Below are 6,702 nucleotides of genomic sequence, written 5' to 3'. Positions count from 1 at the left end.
ATTAATTGAGATTTCGTCGTTTTTAACCTGAAATCAAAGACACTTCCAAGAGCATGTGTAAAATAGTGTATTTTACAGAGATTCGTACCAAACAACCACTATTATCCTTAGCCCCACGGTGGGCGCCAAACTGTTTATCCAAAAAGCGGATAGAGTTAAATTTATACGTACTTCTAAGGATACGTGGTATAACTTGGTACAAATTGGAAAAGTAAGTAAAGATATATCGAATATTAACTGTAAAAAGAATGAGTACAAACCCAAATTGAATAGAGAGTGAACGATAAAAGAATAGAATGAATCAATATCAAAGCCCAAAAAGGATAATAATTGCTAGATGTTATGTAAATGTTAATAGATCTGAATGTGTGAATGAATCAAAATCCCCTTTGTACAGATGATACCCACTGTTAATATAGTGGGGGAAACCTAATTTGGATATAATTAAAAATACATAGTGGAGATCCCATGATGGATAAATTAATAAATTTTTCCTTGATTCAAGCCGTGATTTTTGCCGAGATTCTCTCCCCAAATGCGGTTATAACGGCTCTTTGTTCCTTGGCTCAGTTTCGATCTTGGCCGGTCTCAGTATTGATCGATTTCTGGATCTCGAGCTCGATCTTGACTTGATCTCGGTATTGATCGGCCTCTGGGTCTCGAACTCGATCTTGACTTGATCTCGGTATTGATCGGCTTCTGGGTCTCGAGCTCAACCTTGACTCGATCTTGGTCTCGATCAGTCTCTGGGTCTCGAGTTCGACCTTCCAACTTCACATCACAGCTCGATTTTATAATGACGAACCTCGGACCATCATGCTCCAATCTTGATTAGTCACACGAAGGGCAAACTCGGTCTTGACCGTATACAGACTCTTTGTGTCCCAAACATGTGAAGTAAAAAACATAGATGTCATAAAATTATAGTCATTCTGGTAAGTTTCTATTAACGAAAAGATATTAAATGGAATCTAGTAGGTAAGTATAACAAAACAATGTAAAATTGAATCCAGTTTTAGATAGTTTTAAAACCTCAGTCTACATCCCCGTTTGACTATAGATTTTGTCAAGTTTCTTTCAATTGTTTTTTGGCAAAACATGTTTGTTTATAAATTTTTTCCATGTTTTGGAATATTTTGAAAACAAAATTTTCAAATCCCAAAACTAGCTCTAGACCTGTTTTAGGGCCAAAATATTACTGTTTAATTTTTTAATAATTTTAAAAATTACCCCAAACTTTTATATTTTATAAAAAGGCTCACCATCTATTTTGACCCAACTAATACACCAGCTAATTACAATCATTTTCTTTTGGACTGATGTATCTTGTAATATTATTGTTGTAATGACCTGACCGATCGTTTTGAGTATTACAGCCCCGTCCCCCATTTACTTCTCATTTTGTGCTTTACAACTGTTATGTGACTTGCTGGGGTAATTGGTTTGGGTCCGGTGTGGTTTCGGAATGAATTGAGACACTTAGTCTCAAGGATGAAAATTTAAGTTGAAAAGGTTGACCGGATATTGACTTATGTATAAACGGTCCTAGAAGAGAGTTTTAATGATTCCAATAGATCCGTATGGTGGTTTTGGACTTAAGAGTGTGTCTGAATTATTTTTGGAAGTCTGTAGTTAAATTAGGTTTGAAATGACAAAAATAGGAAATTTAAGTTTGGAAGGTTCACCGGGGAGTTGACTTTTTGATATCGGGGTCGGAATTCAGTTCTAAATTTTTTTATAGGTCTGTTATGTCATTTATGACTTGTGTGCAAAATTTGAGGTCAATCGGACTAGATTTGATAGGTTTCGGCATCGAATGTAGATGTTGAAAAATTCTTAGTTTCATTAAGCTTGAATTGGGTATGATTCGTGTTTTTAGCATTGTTTGATGTGATTTGAGGCTTCAACTAAGTTCGTATGATATTTTTGGACTTGTTGGTATATTTGGTTGAGGTCCCGGGGGATTCAGGTGAGTTTCGGATGGTTAACGAATCGAAATTTGGACTTGGAACAATTCTGGAAAATTTTCAAGTTCTGGTGCAATCGCACCTGCGATGGAATTGGTCGCAGGTGCGCGACCGCAGAAGTAACAAAATGGTTGCAGATGCAGCCTGGGAAAGGCAGTGGTCACAGAAGCGAGCAGGTGGACCACAGAAGCGGGTCACACCAGCGATGGGACGATCGCAGAAGCGGAGAAAGGGAAGGGGAGTTGGCTTTGCAGAAGCGATGGAAATGTCGCACATGCAACTCCAGAGAAGCGAATTTTTGACCGCAAAAGTGGTAGGTCTGCAGATGCGAGGGAGAGGACCGCATAAGCGTCTCGTAGAAGCGATTAAAAGGGCCGCATGTGCGAAAGCACCGGGCAGTGTACAAAAACAGAGGGGTCCGAGATTTTCTCTGTTTTGGACATTTCTAGCACGGGTTGAGGTGATTTTTGAGCGAGAATTCATGGGATAACTTGAGGTAAGTCACTTATGATCATTGTTAGTCAATAATATTGAATTATCATCGATTATTCCGACTAGATTACATATTTTTCAGGTATAATTAGAGGATTTGGGCATAGGAATTTGAAAATAAGATTAGAGTATTTGAAGGTCGAGTTGATATCTAAATTTGATAAATTTGGTATGGTTGGACTCGTGGTTTAATGTGCATTCATATTTTATAACTTTTGTCGGGTTCCGAGACGTGGCCCCCACTGACAATATTTGAGTGGAATTTCAGATTTTGTTGGAAAATTAGTATTTTCATATGGAATTATTTCCTATAGTTTGTATTGACTGAATCGAATTAATTGTGACTAGATTCAAGGCATTCAAAGGCCGATTCGCGAGGCAAGGGCATATTGGATTAAAGAAATACACGGTATGAGGTAAGTAACACTGCTAAACTTGGTTTTGAGGGTATGAATCCCTGAATTTCCTGTTATATAAATTGTTTGGAGGTAACGCACATGCTAGATGACGGTCGTGTGGGCGTGCACCATAGAAATTGTGACTTAATTAATTCCGTGGAGTTGCATAGTCAAATAATCATGTCGTTATCCACATATCCTCCACGTGTTAGAGGAAATTGAGTTGAGACTTGTGTTAAAGATCATGTTTATGCTATGTGCCGATATTTTGGGACCCACGAAGGTCTTATTACTTTTGGATTACTTGTTTAAATTTATAATTTTGTACTCAGTCACATCTATCATGTGCATATCATATCTGAGCCTCTTCTTGTCATTCATTGATACATCATATCATCATGTCAGGTTGATTTTCATATCATTTAGAGCCCGAGAGGCTGGAGATTTTGAGTGATATTATATGGGATCGGGCTGCACGTCGCAACATATTTTATTTATTTATGCCTGGATCTGGCTATTATAGCGCTTGGGCTGAAGGAGCCTCTCCGAAATATGCATCCCCCTAGTGAGCGTGGTTGATTTATATTGACGGATGGAACTTCCCTGGACATGGATCTTGTCTGAATCATTTATATCTGGGGATGGATCTTCCCCTAGGCTGGATTGGCCTTATACATACTGATTGACTGATAGTCAGTCTATGTGTATATATACAGGACGGATCTTCCCTGGGCTGAGTTGGCCATATACAGTACTGAGTGAGTGAGTATTTTGAGATTTGTGAGTGCACGAGATTTTCCACAGAGGTGCATCACATACAGTATGCACATTGGCATGTAGCTATAGAAATGTCACATTCCTCATATCATTCAGAATTGATCTATTTTATTGTCTACGTTAACTATTGAACTTGAAAGCATGCCTACGTTTATGTACTGTTATTTCTATATTAGACTATACATGTGGAGCTTGTCACTACTTTCAGCCCAAAGGTTAGTCTTGTTACTTATTGAGTACATGGGGTCGGTTGTACTCATACTACACTCTGCACTTAGTGTGCAGATCCAGGTACTTTCGGACATGGCGGTTGCTAATTTTTAGGAGATTATCTGTTGGAGACTATCGAGGTAGTTGTTTGACGTTTGCACACCTTGACTCTCTTTCCTTTCGATTATTTGTATTGTTCTATATTTCCATACAGTGTTGGTATTAGTCAGACTATGTTATCATTTAGATGCTCATGTACTTAGTGATACCGTATTTTGGGAGTATATTTTATATTAGAACATGTGGGGTTTTATATTAAATTTATATACTATGTTTTCGAACTTAAAGAAATTTGTGGTTTATTGAGGTTGTCGGCTTGCCTAGTATTGAGATAGACACCATCACGACATGCAGATTTTAGATTGTGACAAGTTGGTATCAGAGCCTAGGTTACATAGGTCTCATGAGTCATGAGAAGGTTTAGTAGAGTCTTGCGGATCGGTACGGAGACGTCTGTACTTATCTTCGAGAGACTACCAAACCCTTAGAAAAATTTCACTTTCTTGTATTCGGTCATGCGAACTTATTGATTTTGAAAACTAAATTTCTCTTATTCTATTCTCTCAGAGATGGTGAGGACACATACTACCAGATCAGATGGTCAGCCATCAGCGCCACCAGTTAGGGCCGCGAGAGGCCGAGGCCGTTGTAAAGGTCGGGGACGTGGTAGAGGTCGAAGTGTAGCTCGTACAACAGTTGGAGCAACACCTGTAGAACTACCAGTTGCCCCAGCTCAGGAGCAGGTTCCGACGAGACCAACTCAGACACCAACTATGCCTATTGTGATTCCAGGCCTTCTGGAGGCTTTAGCCCAGATATTTACTGTTTGCATTGGCCTTGCTCAGATGGTTTCGGCTCAGGCCGCACCGGCCACTTCTTAGGCCGGGGGAGGTACTCATACCCTTGTTTCTCGTACTCCAGAGCAGGTAGTGTAGGAACTTCATATACCGGGGGCACTACCAGTCCAGCCGGTTGCAGTTGCTCAGGCCCAGGTGAGTCCTATTATGAATGAGGAGGAACATAAGATATTAAAGAGGTTTAGGAGATTCCATCCTCCAACTTTCAGTGGAACTGAGTCAGAGAGTGCTCAGGATTTCCTGGACAAATGCCAGCATATGCTTTGTATAGCGGGTATTCTGGAGACTAGTGGGGTCTCATTTACTACTTTTCAGCTGATCGGAGTAGCCTTCAGATGGTGGGAGATTTATGAGAGGAACAGACCAGTTAGTGCAACACCACTTTTATGGCAAGAGTTATCCGTATTTTTCTTGGAGAAGTTTATGCCACAGACCTGCAGAGAGGAACTGCACATGCAATTTGAGTATTTACGTCAAGAGGACCTATCCGTGACACAGTATGAGATGTGGTTTTCAGAATTAGCTCGTCATGCAGTTTTGTTGGTTCCCACTGAGAGGGAGAAGATAAGGAGGTTCATTAATGGCCCCAATCATCAGTTCCATTTTGTTATGACTTTGGGAAATGTAGCATGTGCTAAATTCGACGAGGTGGTTGATAGTACTTGACGACTAGAGATGGTCTGTATTCAGGAACGTGAGGAGAGGGAGTCCTAGAGGTCTCGTGGTCCGGGTAATTCCAGTGGTGTTTATTTTGGATGACATCTCATCACAGCAGGGGTCGTCCTTATAGGCCTGCTTAGATGGCTCATCCAGCTCATCGTGGCGCATCAGCTAGCCATGGTTCATACAGTGCTCGACAGAGTCAGTCTTCTCTTAGTGCACTTCCAGCTCAGAGTTCATCTCGTGCACCATCCGTTCAGGGGTCATCTGTATAAGGTTCTTTTGGTAGTTTTTCTAGTTCTCGAGGTACGCCTCAGAACTTGCCGACATTTTCAGAGAGGGGTTGTTTTGAGTGTGGAGATCTGGGTCACATAAAGAGATATTGCCCCCGCCTTATGGGAGGTTCAGCTCAGCAGAGGAATCAGGCTATGACTTCAGCACCAGTTGCTTCACCACCCGCCCAGTCAGCTCGGGGTGGGGCTCAAGCATCCAGAGGTCGCCCAAGAGGGGGCGGTTGATCAGGTGGCGGTCAGACTCGATTTTATGCTATTCTTATTTGACCATGGTTTCACATATTCGTATGTATCATCATATTTTGATCGTTAGCTGGATATTCCCCGTGAGTAATTAGTTTTACCTATTCGTGTGTCTACGCCGGTGGGCGATACTATTATTATGGATCGTGTGTATCAGTCGTGTGTGGTAACTATTGGGGGATTGGAGACTAGAGTTGATATCTTATTGTTTAGTATGGTTGATTTCGATGTGATATTGGGTATGGATTGGTTGTCTCCATGTCATACTATTCTGGACTGTCGCGCAAAAACTGTGGCATTAGCTATACCGGGGTTGCCGAGGGTCGAGTGGAAATGTTCTCTAGATTATGTTCCCAGCAGAGTAATTTCTTATTTGAAGGCCCAACGGATGGTTGGGAAGGGGTGTTTGTCATATTTGGCCTTTGTGAGAGATGTTGATGTATACACTCCTATTATTGATTCTTTACAAGTAGTGTGAGACTTTTCATATGTATTTCCTACAGACCTTCCGGGTATGCCACCCGTCAGGGATATTGATTTCGGTATTGACTTGATGCCGGGCACTCAGCCCATTTCTATTCCTCCGTATCGTATGGCACCAGCTGAGTTAAAGGAATTGAAAGTATAACTTCAGGAACTTCTTGATAAGGTGTTTATTAGGCCTAGTGTGTCACCTTGGGGTGCACCAGTTCTGTTTGTGAAAAAGAAAGATGGTACTATATGGATTTACATCGACTACAGGCAG

Source organism: Nicotiana tabacum, chromosome 4 (genome assembly GCF_000715075.1).
Source record: "Nicotiana tabacum cultivar K326 chromosome 4, ASM71507v2, whole genome shotgun sequence".
NCBI classification, from domain to species: Eukaryota; Viridiplantae; Streptophyta; class Magnoliopsida; order Solanales; family Solanaceae; genus Nicotiana; species Nicotiana tabacum.
This window is presented reverse-complemented; position numbering follows the sequence as displayed.